A 16,407-nucleotide genomic window follows, 5' to 3' on the forward strand; every position below is an offset into this window, starting at 1 on the left:
AAGCATTGAGTAGTTCACATCAGTGACAATTCGGAAATAAACACTGCTGAAGCGTTAGATTTCACCAATGCAGTCTTTCTGAATTCACGATGTAACAAAAAAATAAAAAAAAATAAAATAAAAAAAAGAGTGTGTGTGTGTGTGTCTCTCTCTCTCTCTCTATCTATATCTATATGAACAAAAACAACATATACACATCTACCTTCTTGTTAGGCCAGTTTCTTAATAATCTTTTTTATTTTTATAAGCCTGTTTTTTTTTTTTAAGTGACGTTATTTGTTCTAACCCCAATAAAAACCACAGTGGGATTAGAACACCTTGCACACGAAGTCAACTGTGTGACAATGGGACTGGTGACATACACAGCATCTACATCAAAGTGCCCAAACTACAATGTGGCAATACTTTTGGTATCATAGACAAAGAGGAAAAAAAATAGTAGCAGCATTACTCTGAATAGTAAGCTGTTGCAAACATCACTATACAAGGATGTGGTGTTTCAGGGCAAATATATATTAAAAAAAAATGATTATAATAAAATAATTGACCGTCATGCCCCTACCATAGACCTGAACGGAGGGGGCATGGAGTTAAGTCACGTCCCCAGTCCCGGAAACAAAGCTTCCAGACACTGGAGATGCAGCCCTGCATAGAATGAGAGTGCTGCATTGCGATCACGGGGGGGGGGCAGGCCCCCCAGGATCAGACCTCTTATCCCCCATCGTCTGTAGAGGGGATAAGATGCCTTTGGCTGGATAACCCCTTTAAGTTGGCTGGGTTTTAAATTAGAGGGACAAAGGTTTAAAAATAATGAGGAAGTATTACTTTACTGAAAGAGTAATGGATGCATGGAATAGCCTTCCTGCAGAAGTGGTCGCTGCAAATACAGTGAAGGAGTTTAAGCATGCATGGGATAGGCATAAGGCTATCCTTCATATAAGATAGAGATAGGCATAAGGCTATCCTTCATATAAGATAGAGATAGGCATAAGGCTATCCTTCATATAAGATAGAGATAGGCATAAGGCTATCCTTCATATAAGATAAGGATAGGCATAAGGCTATCCTTCATATAAGATAAGGATAGGCATAAGGCTATCCTTCATATAAGATAAGGATAGGCATAAGGCTATCCTTCATATAAGATAAGGATAGGCATAAGGCTATCCTTCATATAAGATAGAGATAGGCATAAGGCTATCCTTCATATAAGATAGAGATAGGCATAAGGCTATCCTTCATATAAGATAGAGATAGGCATAAGGCTATCCTTCATATAAGATAAGGATAGGCATAAGGCTATCCTTCATATAAGATAAGGATAGGCATAAGGCTATCCTTCATATGAGATAAGGATAGGCATAAGGCTATCCTTCATATAAGATAGGGACTATTGATAGTATTCAGAATATTGGGCAGACTAGATGGGCCAAATTGTTCCTAACTGCCAACACATTCTAGGTTTTTATGGGTTCGAAATTTTGGAAAGTCATTGAATGGAAGATCATTCGTTCAAGATCTTCCTTGATCACTCTTTCAGGAAAGTGCATTCTCATGGTATTCCCTGAAAGATCGTTCTTTGTTCACCCAGTGTCATTGACCATGTATGACCAGTTTAAACAGTACAACTAGAAAAGAACAGATTTATTCTGCTTACTTGCATTCTTTATGTTAATAGGATATATTTCAGAAAAAGAATGGTGGATGGCTTTGCCGAACACATCCAGGTGCACCCAAACTAGTAGCTACAAACACCATGTGACATTGTTTATGTACGTGAGCGACTTATCTAAAACAAACTGATATGAAAACAGAAACCGACCATGTGTTCTTATAGGACAAACATACTTGTGCAGGCAACACACACTCAGGTGAAGGCATTCTGTATAGTCAACTAGTAATGTAGGCGGCAAATTGAGGAAGAAGGCAAGAAGCCAAGAGCCAGACAACACTTGCACTATTAGACGTGAGAGCACCGCAGAGTGCAACGTTATCCCTAGTCACTGCATTTCAGCACCACACAATGGGTCATTGTTGGAGAATTTATTAATTTTTTTTTTATGTTCTCTATAGTACGAAGCAAACAAGGGAAAACCAACACCTGGTGCACTGGAATTTGTATCCACAACTACATGCCTTCCAAACACTGATCTCATGGATTACAGGGGGTGTATGTCATCTATGTAGGCTGAAGGAGGAGTCTCAGGTTAATACATGTCAGGCTTATTTCCTGTATGAAAAGTGTAGGATAGGCTGGACTAAAATATTAAAAAGGAGCGCTCATTCTCCTTAAGGAGGAGCACCCCTTCCATTGTAGAATGGAGATTCAAAAAGGCCTTTAGCACTCCTTGGGCTTTCTGAGTAAGGAATATGCAAAGCATCTCATCACACCACCTTCTCAGTTAGCATGCCCCAAGATCAGCTCAAAAACAAAAATTGAGCCGATAGGCACTGTTCCAAAGTGATTCATAAATATAAAAGGACACATGTCAAATGACCTAAAATCAAATTTATTAGCAATACAGCAACGCGTTTCTGGTCCAGACCGGACCCTTCGTCAGACTAGATGCATCTAGCCTGACGAAGGGTCCGGTCCAGAAACGCGTTGCTGTATTGCTAATAAAAAGGACACATGTCAAATGTCCTAAAATCGAATTTATTAGCAATACAGCAACGCGTTTCTGGACCGGACCGGACCCTTCGTCAGGCTAGATGCATCTTGTCTGACGAAGGGTCCGGTCTGGACCAGAAATGCGTTGCTGTATTGCTAATAAATTCGATTTTAGGACATTTGACATGTGTCCTTTTTATTTATGAATCACTTTGGAACAGCGCCTATCAGCTCAATTTTTGTTTTTGCCTTCCCGCTTTGTTTTCCGGACCTGCATTTCTCAAGTCTGGCTGAGCTACGGCTGCGGATCCAAAACCAGCACCATCAATACCAGACGTCTACTGAGGTGTTGCGCTCTTAGCGAAACCCTATAGGGTGAGTGCAATTCCACCTACTGTATGCTTTGTGTACTGTGACATATTTCACAAGGGGCGCATATCTCTCCTGTTTTTTTCCTGTGCTAAGATCAGCTCTGGCTCCAGCTACAAAGTAGCTGGAGCCAGAGCTGATCTTAGTGCATTCTACCTGAGAAGGTGGTGTGATGAGCTGCTTTGCATATATAAAAATCCAGTACTGTTGCTGTATGTTTCAGAGGAAGTTTTGTAGTTCTTTCCCATCTGACCACAGTGCTCACTGCTGACACCTCTGTCTGTGTCAGGAACTGTCCAGAGCAGGATCAAGTCCCCATAGCAAACCTGTGCCTCCGGCAACCCACTCGGGTCTCCGCAGCAGTAATTCCGCACTCAGCAGCGAGACGTTTTCGGCCCCGGCAGCAGCTCAGCCTATCACCGGCTGTGTCGGGACTTCGCTGCGGCCGGTGATTGGCTGAGTACGGTATGACTCGCTGACCACCAGCAACCAGGAAGAGAATTGCGGCGGAGACCGGAGTGGGTTACCAGAGGCACCAGGGGAGAGAAGGAAGATATATGTACCTCTTTTTTTTTTTTTACTGCTGGCAGTATGGATGACAATTTTCCTGTTCTGGAGTACTCCTTAAGGGTACATTCCCACACGGCGTATTTGCTACTGCATATTTTATTTTCTCTGTTGAAGTCAATGGGTAGGAAAATACGCAGCACCAAATACGCAGCAAAATACGCCGTGTGGGAACGTACCCTTAAACAGATTTGTAAATTATTTCTATTTAAAAAATAAAATCTTAATCCTTCCAGTACTTAGCTGCTGCTTTTTTCCGATGGAGTACCTCTTTAAAATGTCCATTCTAATTGGTCAGTTATTCCATCCATTGACCTGTTTTGCTGATCTGGACTGTTCGCAGCATTGTATGTTGAGGCTGGTGTCAAGTACAATGGTCCAGAAAAGACCATTGTATGTTGAAACTATTGTATGTTGAGGCCATTGTAAGTTGAGGGATCACTGTATTCACCCCCCCACCCCCATGTACTCCTTTAAATAGCAGAAAATAATTGCAATAAATGACGCAATACAGAATATTTTCCTTTAGACCGACCAACATAGTCAGGACAAAGAAACCGATACATTTTGTCTTGTTTACTGTAGACTACAGAACTCATTAACTATGGCCTTAAAGAGTCATCCCTTTTCGAGCATACAAGATAGATGCCAGTTGAAATGCAAACATCCATTGTTTGATCAGAAGCCACTGGCACTCAATAGTTCTTTATACTACAAGCCAAGGGGGGGAAAAAAACAACAAAAAACAAAAACGACTGATCAAAGCACAAAAGCACATAGGAAGGACAGCACTGCCAGTCAATGGTTTGTGCAAGACCCAAACATCTGGATCCATCATGCACGAGTGCAAAAACAGCAAAAACACTTTCATTAGCTTTGGAAAAAAAAAAATCTTAAGAAAACTAGGTGTGGAACTTCCAAGAGGAGAAAGGTGTCGGGAGCGTGTGTACACTGCCAATATTTCACACAATGAGCAGAATATACAAAGATACTGCACGTGGTCATCGCTATTGTTCCTTGGTTTTACAGTGGGTGCAGGTGGGAGATGACACCTTCCTCCTTTATTTTCCTGTGTCACGCAAACAGGAGACAGCACATTAACCTTGAATGGAATCACAGGAAATCAGAGTCAGGTTAAAAAAAAAAAATAAAAAAAAATAATAAAATTACATAAATTCTTCAAAGAATAGAAAGAACCAAAAGAGAGTATTTCCTCAATTGTGCAAGAAGCTTTAATTTTTTGTCATAAGTGTGTTTGCAGCTGCTGAAAACTACACCTCCCAGCAGGCCCGGACAGCCGTTGGCTGTCCGGGCTTGCTGGGAGGTGTAGTTTTGCAACAGCTGGGGAAACACAGTTTGTCGAACTATAGTCTTTGGCACAGTTTTTCCAATCAGGCCCAATGCTGACTTATACCATAGCGTATCCATAGTGGTTTTAATTTTCTAAAAATTTCCAATGACTTCTTTGTCTTGTGGGACAAAGCATAGTCTTCCGTGCTACAGGGACAAAGCATAGTCTTCCGTGCTACAGGGACAAAGCATAGTCTTCCGTGCTTGTGGGACAAAGCATAGTCTTCCGTGCTACCGGGACAAAGCATAGTCTTCCGTGCTACCGGGACAAAGCATAGTCTTCCGTGCTACCGGGACAAAGCATAGTCTTCCGTGCTACCGGGACAAAGCATAGTCTTCCGTGCTAACGAGACAAAAGCATAGTCTTCTGTGCTAACGAGACAAAAGCATAGTCTTCCGTGCTAACGAGACAAAAGCATAGTCTTCCGTGCTACCGAGACAAACGCATAGTCTTCCGTGCTACCAGGATAAAAGCATAGTCTTCCGTGCTAGCGAGACAAAGCATAGTCTTCCGTGCTAGCGAGACAAAAGCATAGTCTTCCGTGCTACCGAGACAAAGCATAGTCTTCCGTGCTACCGAGACAAAGCATAGTCTTCCGTATAGGCTAAGAAAATTGAACAAAGACACTAGTAAACTATGAACTATGCACCGTTAAAGAGGTACTTCACTGGAATTTTTTTTATTTTATCAACTTGTGCTAGAAAGTTAGTTAAACAGACTTGTAAAATCACCTTTATAAAAAAAATAAAAATAAATTAGAGATAGAGATTTCTTTTCTGCCTGACCACAGTGCTCTTTGCTGACACCTCTGTCCATTTTAGGAACTGTCCAGAGTAGGAGCAATTCCCCGTACAAAACCAATCCTGCTCTGTACATTGGCATACATTTTAGTCAGCATCTTATGAGAAATGATGAGATGAAAATGGGGCCATCACATTATCAAAAACACATTGTACATCCTAGCCTATCTGTAGCATATCAGAGACTCGAAATATGCGAGACACTGGGCTGGGATGTTTGTGTAGCTTTTTAACGTCAATTGTATTGTGTTTGCATTATTGTAAAAGTTTTTTCCACTTTACAGTGGCTCCTAGAAATTTTTGGTACCTGAATGCGGTCTTACCAGTTTGTAGGGTATTTTATTATTTACATGAAAAATTTTACATTTCTTTTTCTGGCCACTCACAAAATAAAAAATAACTCTTTACTGTTCACGTATGACGACATGACAAGTCACAAAAAAAGCCAGTCACGGTACCATTTTATAATGGACAATACAGTTCCATAGTGTCCCATTATTAGCTGGCTTGCTCGCGTGAGATTCATTACATACGAGTACAAACAGACGCGAGGAGAGCTCCGAAAAGCAAGAGGGAACAGGGAATACATTAGAAACTTATTGAAGAGTTTAACTTCGTACTTTTAGTTGAATTAGATGTCATTTTATGCCTGGAAAAACCCTTCTGGGACGTGAATTAAACAGTCAATAGGTATTTGGCACTACAACGCATGGAAGAATGAAGACAATTGACTTGGAATAAGTTCCAGGACAAGGTACAAAATGAAACAACAAAATCATCATATTTTTTCCTAAAGAGGTCTTTTTCCTAAAGAAGGCAGGATTTTCAGGTTTGTTGCAGTTTTTTTGTTGCCGAATCTACGAGTATCTTCATAGTCTGAACACAAGTTTTCATGCCCCAGCAGCAACCATAGTTACAGTCATTGGTTCCGCCAAATATTGTTCTTCCCCGATAACCAAGTGTTTAATAGAACATCAAACACTGTAAATAAAAACAGGCAAGTAGATCACTACGTGTAAGACCTGGAAAAACAAGTTACAACAACAATTAGTAGAAGCCGCCATTCTGGAACAATAGGCTCTTATTTCACTTACTGCCTCCAATCTGTTCACCTTTCAGTGGATGGCGAAAAAAAAAAAAAAGGCATTCCAATGAAAGGGTGGGAGGGATGGGTGGAACAAACCAATCTTCAGTGCATGGTAAGCCACAAGGTATGTGTGAAACTGATCGCACAATACACTTGAACCTGGAGACCTATTAGTTGTAAGGGTAGAAAGGCTTTGTTCTCCTTAATGGGTTCTGTTTCATTGGTTAAAAAGGAAAATACATTTAAAAAAAAAAAAAAAAAAATGTATACAAAAAGTCAGGTCAACAAAAGCCTTTTACGGCTGTAGACCAGTGTCTGGACACCAAAAAAAATGTCATGGTGGCGCCCAGGTTTCTGTAAGCTTTTCCCAATAGGGGTTGTTAAAAAAATAAATAAAAAAAAGTTTTAACCACTTACTCCTCTATGTTCCTTCCGTGATTCCTGTAATGCTGCTACGGTGTTGCAGGAACAGTGGAACTGACGCAGTCATTCAACGGCAGTGACGCTCTGTATTTAAAAGTGTGGAGCATCAGGGCGAGGCTGCCGACTGACTGCGGAGGCCATCCGGTTACACTGGAGCACCAACCACAGACATCCGGTGCTGAACACCGGAAGCAGAACGAGGAATCAGTACGGAAACAGAGGAAGAGGCAAGTACATTTTTTTTTTTGTTTTTTTTTTTAAAGATATGACACTTAACTGACACACTAGGGGAGATTGAAACCTGTCCAGAGGAAAGGTTGCTTAGTTGTCCATAGCAACCAATCAGATCACTTTCATTTTTGAAAAGGCATCTGTAAAACGAAAGATCTGATTGGTTGCTATGGGCAACTCATCAAAACCTGTCCAGAGGAAAAGTTGCCGAGTGTCCCCCACTGTGGGGGAGATGAAGGGACAGTAACAACTGTAACCAGGGCAGTACTGCATCAGGGACCCAAGCCAAATCTATTTTATAATATATAAATTTATACACATACACACGTGTGTGTGTGTGTGTGTGTGTGTGTGTGTGTGTGTGTGTGTGTGTGTGTGTGTCAGCATCACGTCCAAATGGCTAAACATTAACATGAAACTTGGCACACATTACTTATGTCAACAACAAACATAGGATAGGTAATTTAACCCTTACCTACCCCCATTTGCCAGGGTCGGGGTTTTTGTTTAAAGTCCCATACTAGTCTATAGGAAATATATGTTACTGCATAACTTCCAAACAGCTGGAGATATTTCGATAATACTTTGTCACATGTTAGGCTGGGTCCACACTACGTTTTGTCCCATACGGGAGCGCATACGGCAGGAGGGAGCTAAAAGCTCGCGCTCCCGTATGTAACCGTATGCGCTCCCGTATGTCATTCATTTCAATGAGCCGACCGGAGTGAAACGTTCGGTCGGCTCATTTTTGCGCCGTATGCGCTTTTACAACCGGACCTAAAACCGTGGTCAACCACGGTTTTAGGTCCGGTTGTAAAAGCGCATACGGCGCAAAAATGAGCCGACCGGACCGAACGTTTCACTCCGGTCGGCTCATTGAAATAAATGACATACGGGAGCGCATACGGTTACATACGGGAGCGCGAGCTTTTAGCTCCCTCCTGCCGTATGCGCTCCCGTATGGGACAAAACGTAGTGTGGACCCAGCCTTACTTATATGTCCACTTAAAATATAGGATAGTTAATTTAACCCTTAACTACCCCCATTTGTGAGGGTCAGGGTTTTTGTTTAAAGTCCCATGCAAATCAATGGGAAATGTATGTTCCCACATAACTTCTGTAAGGCTGGAGATATTTCAAATACATGGTACACATATTACGGGTCGGGATATGACAATATATGGGGATGGAATGTGAAGTCAAAAGCTTCCTCTGTTGATTTTCCTCCACAACAAGGATTAGGAAGGAAAAATCGGGCAACGCGCGCCTGCGTGCGTATGTTCCAGCATCACTTCCACATGGCTAAAGATATTAACATGAAACTTGGTACACGTTACTTATGTCAACAAACCTAGGATAGGTCATCCAGGATGGCACATCAATGCGAGCTGTGGCAAGAAGGTTTGCTGTGTCTGTCAGCGTAGTGTCCAGAGCATGGAGGCGCTACCAGGAGACAGGCCAGTACATCAGGAGACGTGGAGAAGGCCGTAGGAGGGCAACAACCCAGCAGCAGGACCGCTACCTCCGCCTTTGTGCAAGGAGGAGCAGGAGGCGCACTGCCAGAGCCCTGCAAAATTACCTCCATCCAGCAGGCCACAAATGTGCACGTGTCCACTCAAACTGTCAGAAAGACTCCATGAGGGTGGTATGAGGGCCCGATGTCCACAGGTGGGGGTTGGGCTTCCAGCCCAACAACATGCAGGACCTTTGGCATTTGCCAGAGAACACCAAGATTGGCAAATTTGCCACTGGCGCCCTGTGCTCTTCACAGATAAAAGCAGGTTCACACTGAGCACGCAACAGAGTCTGGAGACGCTGTGGAGAACGTTCTGCTGCCTGCAACATCCTCCAGCATGACCGGTTTGGCGGTGGGTCAGTAATGGTGTGGGGTGGCATTTCTTTGGGGGGCCGCACAGCCCTCCGTGTGGTTGCAAGAGGTAGCTTGACTGCCATTAGGTACAGAGATGAGATCCTCAGACCCCTTGTGAGACCATATGCTGGTGCGGTTGGCCCTGGGTTCCTCCTAATGCAAGACCTCATGTGGCTTGAGTGTGTCAGCAGTTCCTGCAAGAGGAAGGCATTGATGCTATGGACTGGCCCGCCTGTTTCCCAGACCTGAATCCAATTGAGCATATCTGGGACATCATAGCTCACTCCATCTATCAACACCACGTTGCACCACAGACTGTCCAGGAGTTGGGATGCTTTAGTCCAGGTCTGAAAGGACATCCCTCAGGAGACCATCTGCCAACTCATCAGGAGCATGCCCAGATGTTGTAGGGAGGTCATACTGGCACGTTGAGGCCACACACACTACTGAGCCTCATTTTGACTTGTTTTAAAGGGGTACTCCGGCACTTAGACATCTTATCCCCTATCAAAAGGATAGGGGATAAGATGCCTGATCGCGGGGGTCCTGCCGCTGGAGACCCCCCGTGATCTTGCATGCAGCACCCCAAGCGACCACGGGGCAGGTGGCGTGTGACGTCACGCTCTGCCCCTCAATGCAAGCCTATGGGAGGGGGCGTGACAGCTGTCAGGGGACCCCCGCGAACAGGCATCTTATCCCCTATCCTTTGGATAAGGGATAAGATGTCTAAGCGCCGGAGTACCCCTTTAAAGGACATTACATCAAAGTTGGATCAGCCTGTAGTGTGGTTTTCCACTTTGATTTTGAGTGTGACTCAATAAAAATTTGATTTCCATTGATTATTTTTGTGCGATTTTGTTAGCACATTCAACGATGTAAAGACGGAAAGTATTTCATACGATTAGTTCATTCAGATCTAGGATGTGTTATCTTAGTGTTCCCTTTATTTTTTTTGATCAGTGTATTAATGTTACCAGTCCATATTGTTATGCGACAGGTCTAAAATGCACATTTCACACAGGGCAAATCTGAGCATGTACACTATGCAAGGAATTATGGGAGATTTGCCCTATAGAAGTTGACAGAATTATGAATGCAGCTCTGCACTATACCACAGGCTGTAACTATCTGTATTAGAGATGAGCGAACTTACAGTAAATTCGATTCGTCACGAACTTCTCGGCTCGGCAGTTGATGACTTATCCTGCGTAAATGAGTTCAGCTTTCAGGTGCTCCGTTGGGCTGGAAAAGGTGGATACAGTCCTAGGAGACTCTTTCCTAGGACTGCTTCCACCTTTTCCAGCCTACCGGAGCACCTAAAAGCTGAACTAATTTATGCAGTTAAAGTCATCAACTGCCGAGCCGAGAAGTTCGTGACGAATCGAATTTACTGTAAATTCGCTCATCTCTAATCTGTATATAACGAAAAGTTATTCCATTCGTACTGTAGATTTGTTATTTATACGTTTGACAGCATTGTAAACCAGTGTGCCTCCAGCTGTTTCAAAACTACAACTCCCAGCATGCCCGGACAGCCTTTGGCTGTCCGGGCATGCTGAGAGTTGTAGTTTTGAAACAGCTGGAGGCATGCTGGTTGGGAAACACTGGCATAAGCTACTGTCGGCGCGGCTGAGAAGAACGAGGCACAGGCCTTAATACATCATAGGGCCTCTTCAGAAGTGACGAAAACAGTGAAATAAAAACATTTTGGATTTTCGTGCTGTGTACAACAACAGGTAGAATTACTCCCAGGGCTGCCTCATCCAGAGGACATTGGTGCATCTTCTATTGTATATGTATATTATTCCAGGAAAAGGGAAGAAGAGTAAAGTTTGTAAAGAAAAGGCCATAAGGCAAGATCTTTTCACAAGACTCTTTTATACAAACCCTTTCAGTCAAGAGCCAGAATAGAACGCCATCCAGCTTCTTAGATTACCAGGAAGGCTTAAGAAAGAGACTGAACTGCCACATTCAGATGCAAAAATGGGGCCCAGCTGTTATATTTACGCATTGGAGATGAAAGACCTGCTTGAATAAATATTTTTAGAGTCCACGTTAAATCTAATACGATCTCCAGACACATACCAACCATCTCAACACCCGGGGACCACTTAGCATCATAATGGGGGGGACATGTATCATTATTTGTGTATGGTAGAAGCATTTTACCCCCTTTTCCCGAATTCTAAATTATGTGCAGAAGCCTTAAAATTTATCAATCAAGTGCAATGAGCTTCATAAATTGCGGGTACCGTATATACTCGAGTATAAGCCGACTTTTTCAGCACGATTTTTCATGCTGAAAAACGCCCCCCTCGGCTTATACTCGAGTGAACTCTCCGCCTGTCAATCCCTTCATCAGTGGTCTTCAACCTGCGGACCTCCAGATGCTGCAAAACTACAACTCCCATCCGGTGGGGATGGTTTGTCGTTGTGGGCTGTCCATTTTCACCGGGGGGGGGGGGGGCCTCTTCTCCGCGCCGGCCCCGGAGTAGCGACGTTGCCTTGACGACGACGCACAGGGAAGTTCATGCGCAACGTCCCTGTGCGTCGTCTCGTCAAGGCAACATCACTAGTCCGGGCCCGAAGAAGAGGCCCCCCCCCCCCCCCCCCCCCCCGGTGAAAATTGACAGCCCTCAACGACTAACCATCCCCACCGGACGGTCCCTGCCGCATAGATGGCCCAGACCAGCTCACCCTAACTTCCCGCCGAGGGGAAGGGAGTACAAAACAAAAGGGGGGGGGGGGGGGGGCTGGATGATGACGAAGGCTGCAGTTGTCTTCAACCTGCAGACCTCCAGAGGTTTCAAAACTACAACACCCAGCATGCCAGGACAGCCGATGGCTGTCCGGGCATGCTGGGAGTTGTAGTTTTGCAACATCTGGAGGTCCGCAGGTTGAAGACAACTAATGAAGGGATTGACAGGCGGTGGTGATGATGAAGGGGGGGGGGGGGGGATAATTAATTTCCCACCCTAGGCTTATAGTCAAGTCAATAACTTTTCCGTTTTTTTTGGGGGGGTAAAATTAGGGGCCTCGGCTTATACTCTACTATATACGGTAAATATAGTAATCTCCTCAATCCACTCTTTGGAAAATAGAATCGATGATTTAGAGCATCTTGCTACGTTAAGTCCAAGATGGCTTATATTTGCGCAAAAAATAAATAAAAAACAGCTCTTGCGGTAAAATTTTTGGTGCAAAGGAAAAGTACGCAGTTAATAAATCCCTGCGTACTATAGATGTCACTCCAAGGTACCCCGAGTCAGCCACATCTGGAGGACATGCTCTACCAAAACGCGCACAAAAAAAAAAAAAAAAAAAAAAAAAAAAGGGGGGTTTGCGCAAAATTTTTCCCCAAAAAATACACACAAAACAGGGGTAAAATCTTTGATACATGTCCCCCAATGTGTAAAAAGGGTCAGAACTACAAAAACTTTCTAATGGGTATGGGGGAGTAATCTATTAAAAAAAAAAAAAAGTATTAATAAAATAAATTTTATATAATATATATTATACACATACACGATAGACGGTTCTAAAGTATACATAAATCAATAAATATATATAAAGGAGTAAGCAACAAGCCTTAAAACAACTACAAGAATTGGAATTGGTAAGGCCGACTGGTATAAGGCTCCGTTTAAACTGCAATTCTGGCCCTTAAAACATCTGCCAACCATAGACGAATATAAGGCCAGATTCACACTATGGAATTTCACTTCCGATGCAGCATGAGCCCATGTCCCATAGCTGCCAATGGGATTCCGCTGCACAGTGCGCACTATGGAATTTCTGTGGCAGAAAGCTACCGCTAAAGATTCTCTGCCGAAAGAATGAGCTTGTTCATTCTTTCAGCAGGTTGCATTGCTATCCATGGGGGGGGGAACGGCAATGTCATTGCTGTCCTAGCTTACCGATTCAGTCAGCGATCGCTACCTTCGGGGAGACTCCATTTTATTAGCTTGTGAGTGCACGCCAATGTTTTATTTGCTGGTTACAGATAACTCCACTGAGCCACGGTACCACTGTCAAGTATGAAACACCATAGTACCTTACATGTTGTAAGGAAAGGGGTTAAAAGCAAGGGCAGAATTGTGTGCGCTAAGTTTTCAGCAAAACAAAAATCTGAAAATAGGTAGCACACGCAAATTTTGCTGATAGTTATTTGGGACAGTCTTTCTTAGTTTCCACAATGCAGTAGGAAAGATATTCTTGCATTAAAAGCAGTCCTGCATTGAAAACACACAAGTAACTAAGAAGAAGTAAAAAAATATATATGTTATATTTTATTTATTTTATATTTATATTATATATAAAAACTTATAAAAAGTAGATCATTTGAGGTTTTTAGTTTCAGGGGTGTATTGCAGAATAGTTCTACCCTAGGGGGTGAACCCTTCCATAATACAGTACTAAATACAGACATCCCTAATGCCCATAAAACAAGAGCGCTCCATAGCATAAAACCGCCACTCCAGGGTCCAATTTAAAGTGGTAAAAACCCTTACCGAAGGCGGGTGCGTGAACTCACACACACACACACACACACACACACACACACACACACACACACACACACACACCCCAATGGTCTGCGTGGATGAGAGTGTACATCTGGTCTGCAGCCTCCCCAACCTGGGCAATATTCAACAGGTGAGGACTTCCAAGGGACGGTGGGGGGGGGGGGGGGACGGGTATCGGTGCCAAGATCGGACACGTCCGGTGAGTAAAAGATTTTTTTATTCAAATGCGAAGCATTTGAATAAAAAATCTTTTACTCACCGGACGTGTCCGATCTTGGCCAGCACCGATTTCCCCCCCCCCCCCCCCCACCGTCCCTTGGAAGTCCTCACCTGTTGAATATTCCCGTAGGCACTCACCCCACTGCCCAGCAAGACCAGGATTGAAGACAAGACAACGTTGAGACTAGAGATGAGCGAACTTACAGTAAATTTGATTCGTCACGAGAACTTCTCGGCTCGGCAGTTGATGACTTTATCCTGCATAAATTAGCTCAGCTTTCAGGTGCTCCGGTGGGCTGGAAAAGGTGGATACAGTCCTAGGAAAGACTCTCTTCCAGACTCTCCACCTTTTCCATCCTACGGGAGCACCTGAAAGCTGAACTAATTTATGCAGGATAAGTTATCAACTGCCGAGCCGAGAAGTTCGTGACAAATCGAATTTACTGTAAGTTCGCTCACCTCTAGTTGAGACAACACATTTTAGAAATTCTTGCCATGTACAGAACAGCTACAAGACGTCTATTATTTTCTAAAAAAAAGGAGGATTCCCTCTAAATGTATTATAAAAGCCAGATTACATTGGTGCCTCCTCTCCAGCGGTATAAAGAGCTTAATATATATCTATATAAACAAAACGTGCCTGAGAAGTCCGCGCCATGAAAATCTGTGTTCCATTAACAAGTCAATCTATTAAAAGAAACATCTGTGCGAGTTCTGAATCCCAGAATGTAAAACAGGATACCACATTGTCTAAAAATACAGCAGGAACCAGCAGTGCCACTATGTTTATTGGCTTGTTAAAGTGAATGAACACAGGCTTTGTGTGGCAACACTCTGCCCATCTCCGCAGTGTAACAGAACATCCCCCCTACATTATAGATCACAAAGAAAACAAACATTCTAATGGGTTGTTGCACTGAGGAATCCCTCAGCTGAAGGTAGGATGGGATTTGGATAAAAAAAATAAAAAAAAAATAAAAAATAAATTGCACTGCAGGCTTGAACTGGGGTAAAAGCTACTCACCCCCAAATTAGCCACCGCTCCACCACCACCAGACGTGCTCCATCACGTATTTACATGTGACATTGCAGTCAACTACTGGCGGTCTCTTCTTGTCACTTAAAACCTGTAGTAAATTTTTGGGTAGGGACACATGCCTTATTTTGCTGCCGCCTATTTTTCTTCCCATTGAGGACAATTGGTAGAATATGCAGCTGATTATGCTACCCATTGACTTCAATGGGTAGAAAAATATGCATCAGCAAATACGACCCTACCCATAAAGGGGTACTCCGGTGGAAAAAAATTTTATGTTTTTAAATCAACTGGTGCCAGAAAGTTAAACAGATTTGTAAATTACTTCTATTAAAAAAAAAATCTTAATCCTTCCAGTACTTATCAGCTGCTGAAAACTACAGAGGTTTTTTTTATTTTTGGAAAAGACAGCTCTCTGCTGACATCAAGAGCACAGTGGACAGTTCTTAGAAATGGACAGAGATGTGAGCAGAGTAGGAGAAAATCACCATAGCAAACATGCTGCTCATGACAGTTCTTAAAATGGACAGAGATGTCAGCAGAGAGCACTGTGTTCCAAAAAGAAAAGCATTTCCTCTAGTATTCAGCAGCTAATAAGTACTGGAAGGATTAAGATTTTTTTTAATAGAAGTAATTTACAAATCTGTTTAACTTTCTGGCACCAGTTTATTTAAAAAAATAAAATTAAAATAAAAAGCAGCTAGCAGTCACTATGGGTCTGTAGACAGTCCAAATTAGTGCCAGATTTGCAGACTGCCAGCACTTATTGAAATAAATGGTAGAGTAACTTGAACTCACAAGGAATTTCCCACACAGGCTTTTTTTTTTTGGGCGGGGGGGGGGGGAGAAACACAATGGCCAGGCGTTCTCTAGGAGTCAATACAGAAATCATTGACAAGCCCACTTGCAGTTTTTTAAGGTTTATTTTTGGTCTACATCAGTGTTTAACTCAGTGGCAGATATGAAAACAAGCAGCATTCTGAGAAAGATTAATAAAAAGATAAACAAAACACATTAAGAAAAATGATATGTGGATTTAATTGTGGCATTTATGGCTTACTCCCTTCCTCAAATCCTTGAGTCGCATGATTTATCAATTATTTGACTTAAAAAAAAAAAAGAAAAAAAAATGCAGGGAGAAAAAAATAAAAATAAATAAATAAAATAAACTTTTCCACAGCAGGAAACCAGCTGATAGTTTATCAATATGTAAGGCCATGTTCACACGACGGAAATTCCACATGGAATTCCAGCTAAATCTATTGCCCATTAATATTAAAGGGGTACTCCACTGCTCCAGTGTTTGGAACATTGTGG

General features: G+C 42.8%; 1 protein-coding gene across 3 annotated transcripts in view; it reads right to left on the reverse strand.

Annotated features, from left to right (window-relative positions):
- LOC130277129 (low-density lipoprotein receptor-related protein 5-like) overlaps positions 1-16,407 on the reverse strand; it is a 154,610-nt gene that overhangs the window by 105,887 nt on the left and 32,316 nt on the right. The window contains exon 1 of one of the 3 annotated variants that reach the window (XM_056527497.1): positions 6,793-6,825. The exons of the other annotated variants lie outside the window; for them this stretch is intronic. The gene's annotated coding sequence lies outside the window, so the exon portion shown is untranslated. Of the gene's footprint in view, positions 1-6,792; positions 6,826-16,407 lie in introns of those variants that run through there. 3 annotated transcript variants of the gene reach the window in all.

The sequence above is a fragment of the Hyla sarda genome, chromosome 6 (assembly GCF_029499605.1).
Source record: "Hyla sarda isolate aHylSar1 chromosome 6, aHylSar1.hap1, whole genome shotgun sequence".
Taxonomy (NCBI): domain Eukaryota; kingdom Metazoa; phylum Chordata; class Amphibia; order Anura; family Hylidae; genus Hyla; species Hyla sarda.